Source organism: Macaca fascicularis, chromosome 14 (genome assembly GCF_037993035.2).
Source record: "Macaca fascicularis isolate 582-1 chromosome 14, T2T-MFA8v1.1".
Taxonomy (NCBI): domain Eukaryota; kingdom Metazoa; phylum Chordata; class Mammalia; order Primates; family Cercopithecidae; genus Macaca; species Macaca fascicularis.
In genome coordinates, this window is record NC_088388.1 from 24,653,222 (window position 1) to 24,675,874 (window position 22,653).

The window sequence follows — 22,653 nt, forward strand, 5'->3', positions numbered from 1 at the left end:
TCAGTCCTTCCACTCCCTTTCCATTTTGCTGTTTCTCCAAAATGACTGTAGTAAATACTATTGTTTTGGAAACTTAGTAAGTGATCAATAATATTGGTTGTTATTATTACTGTTACTATATTTTGCTCTTTCAACCAGCCTTTCTGCAGCGGTACTACCTTCAATTGCTCTTTCTCTGTTCTAGGATCAGCCAATCATCACAGATCATTCATTTAAAATAGATTAATACATTGTTATTAAATATAAATATAAACTTCAGCTGTTTACTGTGTAATTGGGCTTTGTTAAATGCTATATATATTAACTAAATTATCCTGCAACCTATGAGCTGGGTATTTTATGATTCAATTTTATAGCTGAAAAACCTGAGGCTTCATAGCTTGTCCAAAGTCACACAGGATGCATATGGTGGAGCTGGGACTTGGATTATGTTTATTTGAAACCTAAGCTTATAGTCTTAAATGTTCTGTGTTAGTTTTTACTTTTGATGATACATATTCATATACATATCCATTTATATTTAACACAGTGACTAGACGCAGCAGAGTAGATGCTAAATAAATGGTAGCTTAAAGACACAAAAAGTAATACAGGTTAATTAATACTGTCACATACATATTTGAACATTGTTGGGCTAGTCTCATGGTGGAAAGGGGAAGGTTAGAAGAGTCACAGAGGAGCTGGTCTCACCTTTGGAACAGGATGATCATAAAAGGGGTCAGACGAAACTTCTAAGAACCAAAACCTTGCCAGCTAGGAGGCAGGCAAATAGCCTCAGTAATGCCTTGGATAAAATGAAAAAAGGCTACAATAACGAGATTGTGATTCAGGAACATAGCTCTGGTCACCAGTTGGGGAGACTGACAAGGACAATGTTAGTCCACAATCCTGGGAGACCCTGATTACCAGGCAGATCATTTAGAGAACTTAGAAATGAGAGTCAAAGTGGATCTCAGTTATTGGGCCTAAAATATTGAGGTATAAGATCCGTGTTTCATGAATTAAAGACAGAATATTAAAATAAACTTTATTGAAATCTGAAACAAGTGTTTAAACTGGGTACACTATTATTTTTTCCCGTCGCAAAAGAACATAATTAAAAGATTATGTTTTTAAGGGTTATTTAGACTATATTGCCTTCCTTCTTCAATATGTGTTTTAGCAGAAAAGAATGAATAGCAAAAAAAATCTTTGCCAGTATTTCTCTGTTTTGGTTGACTCCATTTTACTGCTAAATAAGGAGCAAAATCACTAGAATGTCTATGTGCAAAAAAAAAAAAAAAAAAAAAAAAAAAGATGGAGGGATATAGGGAACAGTGATCTAGTCAATCAAATTAATTAAGAGTTGACTATAGTAATAGCTACTTAGCAAGCCATTTGTTCTTTTCTTAAAATTCAAATTTTATGACTAAACCTCATGAATTTATAAATTAGCATATCATAAAAGAAGGTCCTGCTTTTCATTTAGCTCTGAATGTTTTAGTAATGTGATTACAGTTTGTTCTTTAAGTCTTTCTGAAAAAGTTACTTAGCTTTAGAGAAATAGGCAAGATTTAACACATTGTTAATATTTATAACTTTTTTATTATAAAAATTTTCAAGCATATATCAGAGAGAAAATACTACAATAAACTCCTGTAAACATGTCACCTGCCTTCAACAGTTATGAAAAAAATGGCAAGTCTTGTTTCATCCCTGCCCTCATGTACTCCTCCTCCACTGTATTATTCTTAAAGCAAATCCCAGGCATAATTTCACAAATACTTTTCTAAAATTACTTTTGAAATTTTGTAAAACTTATTTACTAGGCTATTGAAAATTTGTTATATCATGTCTGATTCAGTGGAATTATACATTACCTTGAATCATTTACTACTTTCTTTGATTTTTAGATATGCAGCTGAACTAAGTTTTAAATGTATCAGCTGTTCAATACTCCTTGGTCAAGTGCTATCGTACTGTATTATATCCTTGTCATAAACAATGCAAAAACATTCTTATTGAATCAGCTTCAGTGAATTAATACTGTTTTATTGTACTTATTTTTAAAATTTAGAGATGTGTTTAAAAAAGGGAGATTATGAGGATGAAATATTAACTGCTTTTCTTGGGGGAAAATGTTATTAAATTTTATCTAAATTGCTAATTCTTTCTAAAAAATTTTTTTAACCTAAATGATAATGTCTTTTGAGATTGAGCAGTTATACACTTGAACTTGTCTTCAGGACATCCTTTGAAACAAATCTTAGATTAGCTATATATCAAGTAAAGTAGCTATATATCAGTAGGCTGGCATATACATAAGAGGGAAGGTTTTGTTCTCTTTCCAGGGAATTCTTGTTTGCTTCATAGCATCAGCTGTCTGGAATTCTAGAATTTACTTGTTTATTTATTAAATAAATAATAAATAATAGATTTTTTAAAAAAGATTTAAAGCCATTGAAAATTATCTTGGAAATAGTTGATTTTATAGTATTCCAGAGCTGTCACAATGTAATACTGAAAACTGAAAGTTTTTATTTTGTTCATTACAATTTTTTGATCCTCAAATATAAGGTACTATATCAATAAATAATTGTTATCATATTTTCGAGAGTTCCGAAAAGACATATACATTAGCAGTTTGTGAAGCTATATTTATACTGATAAACTTTAATAACAGTTTGATTACCTTAATAGAAAATGGGCTCTTTTAAACACTGATTATATTTAGTTTCAACTAATATTTACATAATGCGTTCTCATGGTGCTTCTAGAATTTATGTATTTTGGAGATATTGCACATACCTTCTATTCTGTTAAAGAGATTGTTTTCTGCCACTTTATGTGTTTCCAACAGATAATCATGAAAGGATGTGTGCAGAAATGTTAAACAAAAACCCATAAAACAATGAGGTAGAAATCTTGGTGCAATGGTCAGAATCCAGCATGGGACAGATGATTAAAGGGAGAGTAGTCTCAAGAAAACTTGGTGCTGATTTCAGTGGGCCAAAGGCTTGGGGAAGAGGCTCAGATTGCTTGGTAGAGAAGAAGCGTACAGCCAAGGTATCCCAGTCTACTGGACAAAATATTATTATATCTTCTTCACCCTCTAGCAATGAATCATTTCACCTTTAAACCTCCAACACATTTTAAAACATGCAAAAAATCTTATTTTTTGTGAATTGCTGAGTGACTTTCAGAAATTTGGTCTCTGCCTGTGCTATAGTTTAGACAAAGCCATTATCCCTCCAAACTGTGTGGTAATGACAGAACACATGCTGCTTAATGTAAACTCACAGCCCGGTGCTGGGCAGACATGATTAAGCTGTCATCTTCCCCAACAGCATCAGCAGGAGAAAAATAAAGAAGCAAAATCATCTTATTCATATTTATTAGGGGACTTTGCAGTGGGTCTGTGCCCTCATGCAATTGACATTTTTGCTCGTGTTTATGGCTGATGAGCTGTGGATCAATTTAAATTAATCCTTTGCTAGCCTAGAAAAAAAATACTGACTTTTATAAGGTGGCATCACCCCCATGTCTCCTTCCTCTCTATGTCTTAGCAAATACACACATTCATTTATTCTGAAAGTTTAGCATGGTTAGATATTATTTGCAAAATTTAAAATATCGTAATATGGGTCAACCTATAGGCAAATAAAGCCTTCAGAAAATTTACTTGTTTAGTTTTTAATTTACTTGTTTAGGTTTTAATTCTGTGTTTGTGTCCTTTAACCCAATATACACTAATTCCTGCATGCACAGTCATACACACAAACAAATGTATGTGTGCACACACACCTACTCATGCATGTTTTTTGCTGTCTTCATCATTTGTTTTTCTACTGCATTAGTGAAAATCAGAGCTTTCATTTTTTTTTTTTTTTTTTTTTTTTTTTTTTTTTTTTTTTTTTTTTTTTTTTTTGAGACGGAGTCTTGCCCTGTCACCCAGGCTGGAGTGCAGTGGCCAGATCTCAGCTCACTGCAAGCTCCGCCTCCCGGATTTATGCCATTCTCCTGCCTCAGCCTCCCAAGTAGCTGGGACTACAGGCGCCCGCCACCTCGCCCGGCTAGTTTTTTGTATTTTTTAGTAGAGAGGGGGTTTCACCGTGTGAGCCAGGATGGTCTCGATCTCCTGACCTCGTGATCCGCCCGTCTCGGCCTCCCAAAGTGCTGGGATTACAGGCTTGAGCCACCGCACCCGGCCGAAAATCAGAGCTTTCAATGAGGAAACTCATGATCTTGGGTATAATGAATGTGCTCTGACTCTCTTTTTATTTGGAATTGAAAAAAAAATCTGTACCTATGCATTAATTCTTAGGTATAATCCTTGAATAAAACGCTTTTCCAACATGTACATGTGATGGTGTGCAAAAGTCAGAAAGGAGAATACATGATTGAAATTATAAAATGACAGTGGGGTTCCTATCAGTTCCAAGAAAAGCAGAAGTGCATTTGTTTATACAATTTTAAAGGAACAAGAAGAGGGCTTATTCTATGCCCATTGCTTTGATTCAAAGCCGCTACTTCAACTCCCCTGACTCAATTTGGAGTATAGTAAGACTGACAGAGAAAGAGATTAAAGATCTGTAACCTTCCTGCAAACAACCCCAGGCTGCCCTGCCCACCTAATAGACAGCATCTAAGACAGGGGAAGAACACATTCTCCTAGTTCATTCAATTCTGAGCTTTCCTATCTTGGACTGTCAAGGAGATGCCAGCTTCTGCCAAAGTGCCTGCTCTCCAGGAGATGCTGAGATTAGAAACTGGCCAGAAAGGCTTTACTTGTTTTTGTCATTGAGCAATCAGTGTCAGGATGTCAGGAACTTACCTCATTGGATGTAGAGGTGACATCTTGATACATTAGCTTGCCAAGGAGTTGGCAGGACCATGACAGCTTCTGGCTGTTGGCATCCTGGATTCATTTACTTCCCAAACTGTTAATGCAGCAAATTAACCTTGTCTGATGAACTTCTGCTACATTTTCAAGGGTCGTTGGATATAGACAGAGATAATAAGCAAAGTATTTCTAATACTTTTTACATCCTCTCTCACTTATCATCTCTTAACTTGCTTGTTGCCTAACCTCTTCTACTAGACCTTTCTATGAAAAAAAAAATTGTCTAATCTCTGATAGAATAATACTGAATTTGGGTATATTTCTAGTATCTATGATAGGAAGAGCTTTTTTTTATAAGGTTAATCATGATGGACCATCTCCATGAGGATATTGATGAGCTAGTTGGTACCACCACCAGATATGTAAAATCTAGACAGGGAAAGGTTACTTTTACTTGTGCTTCTAAATGAAGGTTTTTGTCTATGTCACAGGTGCTCTGGAGCCACTGCAGATTCCCATGTTCCAATCACAGCAGAGCAACCTGTCTGTAATTTCATATTTCAAAGTGCTAAGAAGAAAAAAATAGAGAGCCTGGACTTTCATGTCTTTGCCTCCATTTTAACTACTGAGATAAAGGCATGCATTTATATCACCACCTTTTTTCCTGTCTTTGCCAAATACTGAAAAACAAATTGTATTTTCATAGAATAAATTAAAACCTGGAGGAGATTTAATAGTTTATCTAATATACTTTACCTACAGGAAACGGAAGTACAGAGTGGTGGTTATGAATTCAAAGGTATGTTCACAGAAAATAACATTGATTCCCGTCCCTGGGCCAGGAACACTGCTCCCTGTGTCTGCCTTTTGTATGTCACTGGGCTCTCACAACAACTTTATGAGACAGGTAATGATGAGCTTCATTACTTACAGCCTCAAAGAGGCAGACTCAAGAAGTTATAAAGAGTATGTAAGGGCTTTGGAAACAGCTTCCCTTTTCAAATTGTGACAGTGTCTCTTACTAGTTGTGCAACTTTGGACAAGGCATAAATTCTCAACCCTTTAATTTCTTCAGTTATAGAATACCAATAATAATAATGCCTTTCTCATCTGTTAGTGCCTTACATGAGTTAAAACGCCAATCTATGAGTATAATGCCCAGCACAGTGCTTCTCCAATGTAGTCCCCAGTCCTTCAGCATCTGCATCGCTGAGAACTTCCTGGAAATTCAAATTCTTGGGTTACAACTCAGACATATTGAATCAGAAATTCTGGGGGTGAACTTCATTAATATATGTGTTAATAAGATCTCCAGGTTATTTGGATGCTTGTTTACATCTTAGAACCACTGGAGTAGAACACAGAAATACTTCAAAAAGTGCTGAATTTGAAAAAAGTGCTCCTTAAAAAAAAAAAAAAAAAAAAAAAAAACCACGCCGGGCGGGATGGTTCGCGCCTGTAATCCCAGCACTTTGGGAGGCCGAGGCCGGTGGATCACGAGGTCAGGAGATCGAGACCATCCTGGCCAACACGGTGAAACTCCGTCTCTACTAAAAATACAAAAAATTAGCCAGGCGCGGTGGCAGGCGCCTGTAGTCCCAGCTACTTGGGAAACTGAGGCAGGAGAATGGCGTGAACCCAGGAGGCGGAGCTTGCAGTGAGCCGAGGTCACACCACTGCATTCCAGCTTGGGCAACAGAGCAAGACTCCATCTCAAAAAAAAAAAAAAAACAACCCAGTTGTGACTTTGTGAATTCAGTATTGAACCTTTCCCAATATTTGTATTGATATCACGTGACTGAAGAGTTAAAAAGAGATGAAATATTGACTTTCAACCCTATGAAAATATATCTTTGAAATGGGTTGATAAAACTTGCAAAAAGTAGCAATAAAAAGTTTTGAGCACAATATTATTCATGTAGAAGACTGAAGGTACTCCTCACTACATGTGGAATAATTTAATTGCTTCATGTATGCCTGCGATGATAAACACTATTAACATTTAGCTGGACATCTAGGAGTACAGTTTAGAAGTCATTTCTAATATTTATTATCTCAATGATATTGAATAAGTTATTTACATTCTCCTTGTCTTAGTTTACTCATTTTTAGGATGGGAATAATAAGAATATATAAATCCATCAAGAGAATTAAATAATATGATTCATGTAAAGTGCAAATGGCTGGCTTTAAGTAAATATTAGCTAGTATTATTATTAAGCTTGTACTTTGCATTCTGTATTAAGTCATTAAATCATCTCAATAGCCACTCGTAGTAAATAATATTATGTCTTTATATCATTGATGGGAAATCTGAGGATCATAGAAATTAAAGAATAAGCCATAAGTCACCCAGTTATGTACTAGAGACAGGATTGAATCCAGAAAATCTAATTCCAAATCTACTTACTTAACTACAGATAAGCAGAATAGTTGTAGATATTTCTGACTTCCCATGGAGCAATAAAATAGTGGGTTGAGGAAAAACCTCAGGAAGATAAACTGTGAGGTATTAACCAGGATTTTCCCCATAAGAGGTTGATGTTGCATGTTGTCTTTGGTACACACTGTTGTAGAGGAAAAATTATAAAGATCATTATCTCAAGAAATGATCTTGAAGAAAAAGCAATACTATAAACAAAAAACCCAAACACTTTAAAGTTGAGGAAAGTATTCCCTTCCTTCCCTTTATACTCTTAAAGAGATTGATCAAAGGGGCCATTTTGAGCTGGGTCTAGGAGAACTTCAATGGGAAGAAATGGTGTTGTAGGATGGGTTTGATGAGCTGATTCCTTTCACAAAATTCCTTGGACTCAGTTTTAGAATCTTTAAAATGCAAATGTAAAACTAGATAATTAATAATTTATCTTCTAGTTCTATTACACACTTTTTAGATATTGTTTTTAATTATCAGCAAAAAGGGAACATATAAAAGAAAAGATACTTAGAGACAGTAAAGAAGGAGACTTTCCAAAATTTAAAGGTTGTCATTTCATTGAATCTTAGCTCAAAGCCCCTGAGGGCTCTGGGGCCAAACAATGTAAGTTTTCTTCTAGTTTTATATCTAGCTTTGTTTCTGCTTCTGAATAAAGCCCTTACTGTCTTTCTATAACAGTATATATAAACTATCTCCATCGTGACAATTTCTTCAAATTCATAATTATATCAGCTGCTTTATTTGTGATTTGATAGGGTTGCTTTAAAAGACATAAACAGTGAAGGCATGAGGGCTCTCTTTTAGCAATTGAAATCCATCAGTAATTATCTTCCACTCTAAATTTCAATCTCACCATTCCTACCATAATCAATTTTCTCCAATTATATAGTAGAAAAGTACAGGGTAACTACATAACTAGAAGAACTTTATTTTTTTCTGCGATGGGAAAGGGATAAAGGGATAAAGATGGGAGAGAAAACACAAGGACATATATCAACTAGATCAGTTAAAAACATTAAGTAATTTCTACTACCAGAAACTAATACAATTTTCTATACAGAATGTAAAATGTCACATCAAAAAAAGTTAATATCAAAAAAGGACTTTGAGGGTCAGCTCCTGTGTGTAATGCTCACCAGTGTTTTCTGAATTCGCAACTGTGGGAATGAATGTAGATGTGCTGATTTTGTCTAGCAACTCTTCATGCAATTAATATCAGACACCAAACAAATACATTTTCTAATTCTTGGTAGGTTGTTAATTTTTATGGAAGTCAGTCAAGATAATAATTTCGGTCATGATAGCATACAAGAAAGGTTTACTTCACTTCTAAAATATATGTTTCCAGTGGAAATAATTAGAATCTTTTAGAATGGGGACTATTTGTCAAGGGTTGGTAATTTAAACAAAACGTGAAGCTTTCAGAATTAGCAAAATACTATTGGTTTCATCAAGATGCCATTTTTTATTACCTTCAGCTGCATATAATATACAAATTAATGGGAATAATATATTTGACAAGTAGATATCCTAATGAATTTGTGATCTGGGTCTTTCTTAAATAGTAGGCATGGGTTTGGTTGAAGTTCCACAAAATATAGACTCTGGGAAAAGTGAACAAAAATAAGTGCCTCTGTATCTTTATGTGAGTTAATATGTCTTAAAGACAGAATTTGAATTATAATCAAATAGGGAAGCTTAGTTTGTAAATTAAAATGTATTACTAACCTTATCTTAAGCACAAATAATAGTAAGACTGTAAATGAGAGAATGGATATATCACGAAAAGTTTAAGCAAGTACTGCAGATACTACATGACAAGTGAAAATGAGGGTGTCGACATCTGCCTGCATGTATGCTCTGAAGGTTATTACGTAGCTTAAAGGCTAAGGGTGGGGAAGAGGGAAAAAGACTAGGGGAATTAGAACATAATATAATGATACAATATTTGTTCTACTTGATAAGAATCACTTGTAACCTGCCCATTAAAGCTTATCAGGAAGTGTTTTATTCTCATGTTATATTGAGCATTTGCCCTGAAATTATGTTTGCATTCTTAGTTGGTTTAGAGAGCACTTTTTTCTTCTCTTCTCTTCTCTTCTCTTCTCTTCTCTTCTCTTCTCTTCTCTTCTCTTCTCTTCTCTTCTCTTCTCTTCTCTTCTCTTCTCTTCTCGGATGGACTCTCACTCTATCACCCAGGCTGGAGTGCAGTGGTGCAATCTTGGCTCACTGCAACCTCCACCTCCCATGTTCAAGTGATTCTCCTGCCTCAGCCTTCTGAGTAGCTGGGAATATAGGTGCTGTCAACACACCTGGCTAATTTTTGTATTTTCAGTAGATACAGGGTTTCACCATGTTGGCTAGGCTGGTCTCAAACTCCCAACTTTAGGTAATCTGCCCCCTTCAGCCTCTCAAAGTGCTGGGATTACAGTCGTGAGCCACCATGCCCGGTCACTTTTTCATTTTTCATCCCATACAGGTAAACTTGTGTTTCTTAGCGACATAATAATCTTCTCATTTAAATAATCTTCAAATTAATTCAAATTAATTGGTTTGATATATTTTGTTATTCTCTTTCTTGTTGCTGCTTCATTTTTATTTTTATTCTTTGTTTCTATTTTAGAAATACAACATAAATACTCCTTAAAGGCCATAAATGACAGATATTTCACTTGCTAGGAAAAATTATATTTCAGGATATGTTATTATAGCTACATGTTTTATCAATTTGTATCTCTAAGACAGTGTGGTTTTACAGTTGGATAATAAAAAGATCAATAGCAAGACTGTTCAAGTGTTTGTATCATAAGCTACCAGTTAAGTAACTGCATTAGAAGGTGTTTATTAATACAGGCTGAACATCACAAATCAGAAAATCTAAAATCCAAATGCTCCAAAATTTAAAACTTTTTGAGTGCCAACATGGCACTCAAGGGAAATGCTCATTGAAGCATTTTGAATTTCAGGTTTTTGAATTTGGAGTTGCTCAACTGGTAAGTATCATGTACACATTCCAAAATTCAAAAAAAAAAAAAAATTCAAAACCTAAAACACTTCTGGTCTCAAGCATTTAATTTTTTTTTAAAGATGGGGTTACACTCTCTCACTTAGGCTGGAGTACATGGTGCAATCAACAGCTCACTGCATCCTCAAACTCCTAGACTCAATGGATCCTCCTGCCCCATCCTCCCAAGTAGCTGGGACTACAGGAGAACACCACCATGCCTATTTTTCCTTTAATTCTTTTTTCTTTTTTTTTTTTTTTGTAGAAGTAGGGTGTCGCCATCTTGGTCAGTCTGTTCTCAATCTCCTGGGCTCAACTGATCCTCTCACCTTCACCTCCCAAAGTTCTGGCTTTACAAGCATGAGTCGCTATACCCGGCCAACCATTTTGGATAAGGATACTCAATCCATACTATTCTATACTGTAAGGATACTCAATCTGTACTATTCTCTGATGTATCAATTTAGAAATATGAGAAAGATCATGAAAAAGGAAACTCATGAGCCAAATAACTACTGAAAGCATAAGCGGTATGCCCTACATAATGAATGGGTCGTGGTGTGATACAGTGTGTAACAGCATAGACTTACGAATTATGTAGTCCTGGATATTACCTGTTACTTGTTAGGTGACACTGAGAAATTTTTTAACCTTCATAAGCATCTGAGTTTTTTTTTTTTTCATAGATAAATTCTTAGAAGGCTTTGATGATCAAAGTAGAGAATGCATGTAAAATGCTAAGCACAGTGCCTCATGTCAAATAGACACTAAATAATACATCTAGCCATTAGCATAGTTAACCATCACAACTTTACTTGTACATTGCTCCCTCTGCTATACCCCATTTCTCACACTTTTCTACACACACACACACAAATGCACACACAGATAATACAAGTCATGGAATAATAAAGGTAAACTATTATAAAAGCAAAGAGAGAAAGTCCTGTACTAAGAACTCAGGGACCTAAGTTGATACTTCAATTGTGTCGCTGACCTATTACATTACATTGAATAAGAAACTTAACCTCTCCATTCCTGTTTGCATGCAGTTAAGATGATAACTTTGGGCTAAATGTGTTTTTTGATTGAATGGGTCAAGAACAAAAGGATGAAATGACACGTTACATCAGAGTAGGTACAAAAAAGGCAAGAGACTGCAATGATTCTTTTATTTAGTACTTGATAAAAAGAGAGATAAATGTCTTGGTATTAATGTTATATCATGTTTAGAAAAGTCCTTTATTATTTTAGTATAATAAAATGCATATAATATATGCATTCCCCTTCCTTTATACAGTCCTCTGCATTATTGTTTGATGTTGGATAAACTGCTTCTGCAGAAGTCTCGTTCCATTGGGAAGCTGGTTCTCTGTAAATTTCCAACACAATCTCTCCAATTGTATATCGAAGTTGTAGTTTCTTCTCAGTCTGGTGCCACTGCATTTACCTGGATAGCTCTTGTTTTTCCTTTCTTCATCATGCCAAATAAAGCTCTTGAGTATCAGTGCCTTCACCGTATCTAGCTCCTATTGCCTTTCTTGGACTTATCACATCTTATTGCATAGATTTTAATTCAATAAATATTTCTTGAAAAACCATCTGTGCTAATCACTGAAGAGAGACACAAAAATAAATGAGATGCACTACTTTGCTCTTGGAGAGCTTATAGTCTAAAGAGCAGACCTGAAGATAAACAGATATATTAATATAATAGAGTATATGGGTAGTGATGTATATATACAATGCAATAGGAGCTTTGAAGCAGGGCATGACTTTGATGTGCAGTAGAATTTTTTTGGATGGGGTGATGCTTAGACTGCATTCAGAATAATGCATAGAAGTTTTTCAATGAAAGATTTATGGGAAATATTTTCCAAGCAAGCTGATCATAAAGATTGAAGTTGAAAGGAACCATGGTGTGTAGAAAACCAAAACCAATATATAGGAGAAAATTAAGAATAAGTTGGAGCAATGAAGATCAGATAATGTAGGGTGCTTAATTGTATTTCTTAATAATTTTATTGCAATATAATTTACATACAATAAAATCCACTCATTTTAAGTGTATGGTTCAATGATTTTTAGTAAATTTACAGAGTGATATGTCTATCGCCAATTTTTTTTTAACATTTCATCACACCAAATAGGAACCTTTTACCCATTTGTAGTCACTGCCAATCCCCATCTCCAGCTCTAGGCAACCAATAGTCTATTTTCTGTCTTTATAGATTCCCTATTTCTGGACATTTTGTATAAATGAAATATAATTTTTACACATAGCATAATGTGTTTGAGATATATTGATTTCATAACAGAAATCAGTACTTTATTCCTGACAAATATTATTCTGTTGTATGGATATATAATATTTTTATATGTTCAACAGTTTATCAATATTTTGATTGTTTCCACTTTTTAGCTATTATGAATACTGTTGCCCTGAACATTTACGTACCAGTCTTTGTGCGGACATATTTTCATTTCTTTCAAGTAAACACCTAGGAGCAGAATTGCTGGGTCATATGTTCATTCCACATTTAGCATTTTAAGAAACCGATGAACTGTTTGCCAAAGTGATTGTACGATCTTATTTTCCCACCTGCAATATAAAAGGGTTTCAATTTATCCACATTCTCAAAAACACTAGTTATTCTCTCTCTCTTTCATTATAGCCATCTTAGTGGGTATAAATTTTGAACCTCATTATAATTTTAATTAGCATTTCTTGATACTGTAGTGATATTGATAATATGGTTATGTTCTACTGACCATTTGTATTTATTCTTTAGTGGAATACGTATTGAAATCTGTTGCTTATTTTTAATTGGCTTCTTTATTTGGCTTGAATTGACTTCTTATTGAGTTGTAATGGGTTTTTACATTTTTTGGATAAAAGAGTCTTATTGGATATAAGTTTGTATATATTTTCTCCTAATCTGTTGCCTACCTTTCATTTCTTAACTATATCTTTTGAGAAGCAAAAGTTATTAATTGTGATAATACCCAATGTATCCAGTTTTTCTCATATTTTTGTGCTCATGTGTTGTATCTAAGAAATATTTGCCTAAATCAAAGGAACAAAGATTTGATCCTATATTTTCTTCTAATATGCTTAGTCCTATCCATTATGACTTAATGTTTATATAGAGTTTGAAGTAAGGGTCTACCTTCATCATTGGAGTATGCATATTGAATTGTACCAGCACCATTTGTGGTAATTGCTATCCTTTCACTATTAAATTGCCTTAGCACCTTTCTCAAAAACCAATTGACCAAAACTGTTAAGATTCATTTCTGAGTTCTTAATTCTTTGCCATGGATCTGTGTCTATTCTTATGCAAACACTATACTGTCTTGATTCCTATAGCTTTGTAATACATTTTAAAACTGGAAAGTGTAAGTCCTACAAATTTTCTCTTCTTTTTAAAGATTATGCTGGCTATTTTTTTGCTGTTTTAGGGAGCATTGCCTATCCCTGGGGCAATGGAAAGTCGCTATGTGCTTATCATCTCTCCCAGACTGTAAACCTCTTTAGTGAGGAAAGTCTGTCTTACTCATTTCTATGTCTATTCCAGTTGGTATGTTGCACAGCCCCAGAAGATGTTTGCTGAAGATGTAATATTCTTCAACAGACACGTTATGAAGAATGACATTATGACTACTCATTGTGTTATAAATATCAATCCATATATGCTGATGAGATTTGGTAGGCTGCATTAGAAAGAGCACTGGATTGAGTGAGGGGAAATGCTAATTTCAGTCCCTATCTGTGATGCATTAGTATTTGACCTTGACAAAGTATGGAACTACTCTGAGCAACAATTTCCACATTTTCAAAGATGAGGTTAGTGCTAATTGTTTTTTAAGGTATCTTCTGAATTAAGATATCATTACCAATATTAGGAAAAATAATATTTTACTTATCAACTGCTGTGTCACAGGCCATATAATAAACACAAAGAAAATAAATATAAGCAATAGGCCATGTTGTCAAGGAATTTGTAATTCAGGTCAGATGGTAGAGTATACATATTTATAATAATGCTTTTTTAAAAAATTAAGCATTACTGTTTTAGAATAGTACATCTTCTTTTCTTTTTTATTTTACCTTTGATAGAGATGGTTTCCTTTTGAATTGCCATTCAGTTATTGAATATAATTCTGCAGATTTCCAGTTATATTTGGCAAGTTATCAGCACCTTCATTTTCACATACTTAAAGTATTATTATTCAAGCTTTACACATCAAGCATAGAGATTTATGTACATTAGCATTCTTTGTTCCTATGCCTTAACTTATGTGGCAGAACTATTATCTCGCATGCCATATTTGGGATTTTGGAAATGAGCACAGAGTTGTTTAAATCCAGTGAGCGCACTTCCTCTGCCCTTTGGTCAGAAATGTATGCAATCTAAAAATGTAAGAGGAAGAGAGAAATGAGATGAATAACCCAAATATAGTAGCTTATTTCAGAGATCGTTTACTATTACAGCAACCAAAGCAACCACTTCTCAAAAATCCAAAGTAGGCAGCTCTACTTTCTCATGGTTTACATGATGATTTTTCTATAAGTATGAAAGTAATATTTTAGCCAGAAGGTCCTATGGTTTTTATTGGAGAGATTATATTTCAATACAAATTCATGGATGACATCAATAATGTGTTACTTCTTCATAATTTTGGAAAACACACCTCAGTGGAAGCTACTTAAATTTTTTCTTTCAAAAAATTATTTATCTGTGTAAATTAAGCCATCAGACACGAGTACTAGAGAGTGTAATTGACTAGAAATGCAGGTTATACTAATGAATCAATTGGTATTACCCATGAAAGGTAAAATGCAATAAGTGGAATAAACATTTTTTATTCAAACATTTTTAGATTCAACTTTAATGATAATCATATAAGTTTCTTCTTCATTCCATAAGAAAGCGTGCAGAGTAATATTAAAATTATTATTATTTTTTTTTTACTTTAGGTTCAGGGTTACATGTACGGGTTTGTTATGTAGGAAAACTCATGTCATGGGGGTTTGTTGTACAGATTAATTCATCACTAATAACTGAGCCTAGTACCCAATAGTTATTTTTTTTCTGTTCTCCTTTCTTCTACTCTTTACCCTCAAGTAGGCCCCTGTGCCTGTGTTTTCCTGTGTCGTTGTGTTCTTATCATTTAGCTCCCACTTATAAGTGAGAAAACGAAGTATTTGTTTTTCTGTTTCTGTGTTAGTTTGCTAAATATGATGGCCTCCAGCTTCATCCGTGTTCCTGCAAAGGACATGCTCTCATTCTTTTTTATGGCTGTGATGTATATGTACTACATTTTCTTTTCCAGTCTACCACTGATGGACATTTAGGTTGATTCCATGTATTTGCTACTGTGAATAGTGCTGCAGTGAACATATGTGTGCATGTGTCTTCATGGTAAAAGGATTTATATTCCTTTGGGTATATACCCAGTAATGGGATTGCTGGGTTGAATAGTAGTTCTGTTTTTAGCTCTTTGAGGAATCACCACACTGCTTACCACAATGGTTGAACAAATTTGCCCTTCCATCAACAGTGTATAAGCATTCCCTTTTCTCTGCAACCTCACCACCATCTGTTATTTGTTGACTTTTTAATAACAGCCATTCTGACTGGTGTGAGCTCATATCTCATTGTGGTTTTGATTGCATATCTCTGATGATCAGTGATACTGAGCTTTTTTTATATGCTTGTTGCCCACATGTATATCTCCTTTTGAGAAGTGTCTGCTCATATTCTGTGTCCACTTGTAAATGTTTTTTTTTTCTTGTAAATTTAACTTCCTTATAGATGCTGGATATTGCTACATATTAGACCTTTGTCGGATGTGATAGAAATATTTTCTCCTACTCTGTAGGTGGCCTGTTTACTCTATTGGTAGTTTATTTTTCTGTGCAGAAGCTCTTATTAGATCCTCTTTGTCAATTTTTGCTTTTGTGCAATTGCTTTTGGCTCTTTCTCATGAAATCTTTGCCATTTCCTCTGTCCAGAATGATGTTGTCCAAGGAATGATATTGTCTTCCAGGGTTTTTATGGTTTTGGCTGTTATATTTAAGTCTTTAATCCATCTTGAGTTGACTTCTGTATATGGCTAGACAGCTATCTCAGCACAATTTATTTAATAAGGAGTCCTTGTCCCATTACTTGTTTCTGTCAGCTTTGTCAAAGATCAGATGGTTGTAAGTGTGTAACCTTAATTCTGAGCTCTCTATTCTGTTCCATTTGCTTATGTGTCTGTTTTTGTGCCAGTACCATGCTGTTTTGGTAACTGCAGCCCTGTAGCATAGTTTAAAGTCAGATAGCATGATGCTTCCAGCTTTGTTCTTTTTGCTTAGGATTTCATTGGCTATTCGTGCTCTTTTTTAGTTCCATGTGAATTTTAAAATAGTTTTTTTCTAGTTCTGTGAAGAATGTAATTGGTGGTTTGATAGAAATAGCATTGAATGTGAAAATTGCTTTGGGCTATATGGCTATTTATTGTTGTTATTATTATTATTATTTTGAGATGGAGTTTCTTTCTTGTTGCCCAAGCTGCAATGCAATGGCACGATCTCGGCTCACTGCAACCTCCTCCTCCCGGGTTCAAGCAATTCTTCTGCCTCAGCCTCCTGAGCAGCTGGGATTACAGGTGCCTGCCACCACTCCCAGCTACTTTTTTGTATGTTTAGTAGAGACAGGGTTTCAATATATTGGCCAATCTGGCCTTGAACTCCTGACCTCAGGTAATCCACCCACCTCAGGCCTCCCAAAGTGCTGGAATTACAGGCCTGAGCCACCGCACCCAGATGGCTATTTTAATAATATTGATTCTCCCTCTCCATGAGCATGAAATATTTTTCCATTTGTTTGCATCATCTCTGATTTCTTTGAGCAATGTTTTAAAAATTCTCATTATAGAGTTCTTTCACTTTCCTGGTTAACTGTATTCCTAGGTGGGTTTTTTGTTTGTTTGTTTTGGTTTGGTTTGTTTTTTATAACAATTGTGAATGGGGTTGCATTTCTGATTTGGCGCTTGGCTTGGCTATGGTTGTTGCATAGGAATGCTAGTGATTTTTGTACTTTTTTTTTTTTTTTGTATCTGAGACTTTGCTCAAGTTGTTTATCAGCTGAAGAAGCTTTTGCACCCAGACTATGGGGTTTTCCAGATACATAATTATGTCATCTACAAAGAGAGATTGTTTGACATCCTTTCTTCCTATTTGGATACCCTTTATTTATTTCTCTTGGCTGACTGCTCTGGCCAGAAATTCCAATACGATGTAGAATAGAAGTGGTGAGAGAGGGCATTCTGTCTTCTGCTGATTTTCAAGAGAACTGCTACTAGCTTTTGTCTATTTAGTATGATGCTCGCTGTGGATTTGTCATAGATAGCTCTTATTATTTTGAGTTATGTTTCTTTAATATCTAGTTTATAGTTTGTAACATGAAATAATGTGGAATTTTTGAAAACTTTTTCTGCATCTATTGACATAATCATGTGGTTTTTGTCTACATTTCTGTTTATGTGATAAATCACATTTCTTGATTTGTGTATGTTGAACCAATCTTTCATCCCAGAGATAAAACCTACTTGATCATAGTGGATTAGCTTTCTCATGTGCTGCTGGATTTGATTTGCCAGTATTTTGTTGAGGATTTTTGTTATCTATGTTCATGGATATTGGCCTGAAGTTTTTTTTTTCTTTTTTTGTTATGTCTCTGCCAGGTTTTAGTATCAGGATGATGCTGGCCTCAGAATGAATTGGAGAGAAATCCCTTTATCTCAATTTTTTGGAACAGTTTCAGTTGGAATATTATCATCTATTCTTCATATATCTGGTTGAATTTGGCTCTTAATCTATCTGGTCCTGGGCTTTTTTTGGATGGTAGTCTATTTCTTATTGATTTAATTTCAGAGCTCATTGTTGGTCTGTTCAGGAAGTCAATTGCTTCCTAGTTCAGTCTTGGGAGGATATATATGTCCAGGAATTTATCCATCTCTTCTGGGTTTTCTAGTTTGTGTACACAGAGGTATTTATCACAGTATCTGATTGTTGTTTCTATTTCTGTGGGGTCATAGTGGTAAAGTCCCCTTTATCATTTCTAATTGTGTTTATTTGTATCTTCTCTCTTTTCTTCTTTATTATTCTAGCTAGCAGCCTCTCTATCTTATCAATTTTTTTTTTTTCAGGAAACCATCTCCTACATTCATTGATCTTTTGAATTTTTGGTATCTAAATTTCCTTCAGTTCACCTCTGATATTGGTTATTTTCTGTCTTCTGCTAACTTTTTGGTTGGTTTTCTCTTGATTTTCTAGTTATTTTAGTCATGATGTTAGATTGTTAAAAAATTACTTTCTCAATCAAGAATAGCTTTGTATGTTTCATTCAATTTATAGGTTTTTCCCTAAGCAGTTTATGCCAGTACAAGGTCTTTTATTAAATTTACTTTCCTAGGTCACTAGGGACAAACAAAGATTTAAAATGAGTTTTCATTTAGAATCACAGAAGCTTACTTGCTGTAAACACTTAGCACTGAAAAGTTTTATTCTGGAATGTTTAGTCCTAGTGTTTTAGAAATGAATTTCAGTATCTTGATATAAGTTAACAATTTTCTAGGAAGCAATCTGATTTTGCAGAAAGCAAGTCACCTGAGCTATGGTTCCTATTATTTTTGGGTTAATGAATCTTTTGTACATAAAAGAGCCATCAGATAATTTTAGATTACAATAATTTAAAAGTTGAAGCTAAACTGGAGGGATATGACATATTTGACCAATGAAAGAAGTGAGAAACAGAGATGTTACATGCAGTGTGACCGCAGTGATTTTCTAGAACCCTAAAGACAATGAGTTCTATACCCTGAAATCCCTTCATGGCCATGATCATATGCCTATCTTCTCAGATTAGAGACTTGGAGTTTGGGGGAAGGAAGGAAAGCAGAGGAGCAGCCCCCTGTGTTAGTGTCCATATCTGCTCTGAACCAAGAGTGATTCATGTTATTTGGCTTACTCTTTACCTCTAGAGTCTCTCTGCTTTCAGGCATATTGGGAAATCCAGCGCTAGGAGCTGATCACAGGGAAGAAATATTTTTTAATGGAAATATAGGGACACAAATGGAGGAAAGTCATTGGTTTAGTTTAGAGAGGTACAAAGCAGGACAAGGATGCTAACCTGTCAGGGGATGGGGGTGTGCTCAAACTTCAGATAGCCACTGATATGAACAGGGATGTGAGGCATGACCATGGCTGCTGGTACATACAGTGGTCTTGGTGTGATTTAGGAAATAAGTCCTTTGCTCAAGCCATCTTTGGGAAAGTTGTTAAAATAAGACACTTTGTTATGGTCTACTAGAAAAGTATAAAAATAAATATATAAATCTCTGATATTTAAGAAGTAAACAGCATTTATTTAGGGGACTAATAAAATTGGTCCTGGTAGTATCTTACAATAGGATAGATGAATAATTCTGAGAAATTCATTTCAAGTATTTCACTAGGTTTTATTTCAGGTTTTGCAATGGTTTCTCCACAGGTCACTATTATTTTTAGAGATCTTCTGGGTGTGACTCACATTTCTCATCTTGGGAGCCCCCTCAAACCTCATACAGAAGAACACTCTTTGTACCAGGGTGGTGTTCGAATGTCTACTGTTAGTCAATAATGGCATAAAAGTACCATTGTAACATTTTCATCTACTCCATCTATAGGAATCTTTAGTTTGTACATGGGGCCTACTTGATTGGCATTTAGGCATCCAGAGGACAATCAATAACATAGGTCCTTAAAAATCCCTGACCAAATTCTCCTTCTAGTTTACCATCTTAGGCTTTTTCCACTGTTTTTCAGGATTCTTGCATATTTCTTGAAATGTTGAGTGTAGTAGGGTTAGAAACAGCCACAACTGTACTCCTAGAGCACATTCATGAGCATCACGACCATTCCAGGTTTCCTGTGCCTTCAAGGCTCCTTTCTGAGGTTCTGTTCAGCAACCTGTCCACATGAGAACCTGCCGCATCTCTTAGGAAAAAGAAGCAATATACTTCAGTGGGTAGGAACTTGAGACTTGCCTTGATTCTAAGCCACTTACCTTTTCCTATCATCCCTTCTTCACACCTTTGAGGGCCACATAAGATATGAGAATAAAACTAACCTGGAAACTGTAATCAAGTTCAAATGTATTCTTTTTGCTGCAGCCAAGGTGACCTTTACTCACACTACTGGGAGTAAGTACAACACTCCTGTAGATAAAATCTTTCAGTGGCTCCTCTTTGCTGTTTGGATGGAGTTAAAATCCTTTACTAGGACTTACAAAGCTTTACCTTATCAGGATGCTACAATCTCTCTCTAACACTCCATCCAAGTCCCTCCCTTTTTGCCAATTGCATTCACATTATATATTTCAGTGAAGCAAACATGACACTTCCTCCTGGCCTCTCTTCTCTTTCCCTCCTTTATTTTCTGTTTCCCTTTCTTATTCCCTATCTCCTTTTTTATCCTTAAAAATATGTTTACTATAAACACAATGAAGCACCAACTTAATTGCTGATGATGAGACAAATGATCTCAGGAGAAAGCATATAGTCTCAACAATTATCCCCAGAATGCTGCTCATTTTTATCCCATCCATTGCTGCTGATTAAAGTCTGACTGATGACTGGTCTCCTGGTTTCTCTGATGGGATTGATGACTCTGAAGTGATCTTTGTGTCTGCTTCTGAATTACTTCGTGCTTATTAATTGGTGGTGTATTTTTTTCACTTACAAAAGAAAGGGTAATGTTAAAGTTTAATGGTGTTTGAATCACATTGTTATCCTTGACCTGCATGGCCTGGGATAATAAGGTGAAGAACCACAAAATGCAAAAGAATGTTAATAATCTAATTTATGAAAAAATGTAATTCTGTGCTTTGTTAATTTATTCAAGTGAGTGTGCCCCTATATATATTATAATGTCAATCAGAGTTAGAGTTCATTTCATTGACCGCTAAAACATGAATTCCATCAGGTTAATTCTGTATCTTATTTTTTGTCCATACTACTTAATACTGTATCTGATTTATCTTTTTGTCCATAATATTTGTCTATAATACTTAATACTACTGAACTTAGTAGGCTCTCATTCAATATTGAGTGAATAACTATGCTTATAGGAGGAAATACTCTAGCACAGAGGGAGTTAACATATATGTTTGGGTTTTAGGAGCAAAAATTAATTGTTGACCACTCCTCACCTTGAGGTTTGAATCAATTAAAAACTCACACATGAGTCAGACAGATGGAAATCAAAACACCAGCGTTATCACTAATAAAGCTCTTTTGGAGAATATGTCTTGACCTACAGTGAAAACATGGTTTTCTAATGTAAAACCTAACATTCCTGAATTAAAGAGACTTAATTACTTGGTTACAGATATGATTATATATTCCTTCTTAACCTTCCACTCCAACTCCCACTTCTACCTCAGGGTTAGAAACTGGCTATGCCTCTACAGGAGAGAAAATCGTAAAGGAACACTCAGAAAAAGGCAGGTCCAAATGAATATCGCCAAAGTGCACTGAACCATGGGTTCCATGTTTCTTCTTCCAATCATATTACCTTTCTTCCCATGGAGAAAGAGACATATGTTTTCTCTGCTCTATGAAATTATCCTTTATAAGACATAAAAGGTAAGTATTAAGTACCCCTTCTAATACAGTTTGACTCTGTGTCCCCACCCAAATCTTATCTGGAATTGTAATCCCGATGTCTCGAGGGAGGGACCTGGTGGGAGGTGATTGGATTATGAGGGTAGATTTCCGCTATGCTGTTCTTGTCATAGTAAGTGAGTTCTCACAAGATCCGATGGTTTAAAAGTGTGGCATTTCCTTGTTGCTCTCTCTCTCTCCTACCTCCACATGAAGAAGTTGCCTGCTTCCCCTTCACCTTCCTCCATGATTGTAAGTTTCCTAAGGCCTTCCCAGCTCTGCAGAACTGTGTGTCAATTAAACCTCTTTTGTTGATAAATTACCCAGTCTCAGATAGTATTTTTATAGCAGTGTGAAAACGGACTAATACACCTCCCCATTTTCCTGTTCTTAATTGACATAAAGAGAAAATCTAAAATTTTTTAATGCACTCAGATGAAAATACCAAAGAAAAGTCAGAGGAGGTGTATTTTAAAGTCATAAAACTCTGTCTTTAAGCTCTATCCTTTTAGACAGAATGAAATAGGGATCATTTGTAACAAGCTCTGTGATTTTTTTCACCTAGTATAAAAAATTATCTGTTCAATAAATATTGATGAGCATGTACTATGTGCTAGTCACCATTCTAGGTAAGAGAGATGGACCCCCTGATAAGAAAGATAAATGCTTTGATCTTGTATGGAGCATACATTTTAA

The 22,653-nt window shown here is 35.1% G+C and overlaps 1 protein-coding gene across 37 annotated transcripts in view; it reads left to right on the forward strand.

The window, feature by feature from the left end:
• LRRC4C (leucine rich repeat containing 4C) overlaps nucleotides 1–22,653 on the forward strand; it is a 1,324,460-nt gene that overhangs the window by 351,137 nt on the left and 950,670 nt on the right. The window lies entirely within an intron of this gene.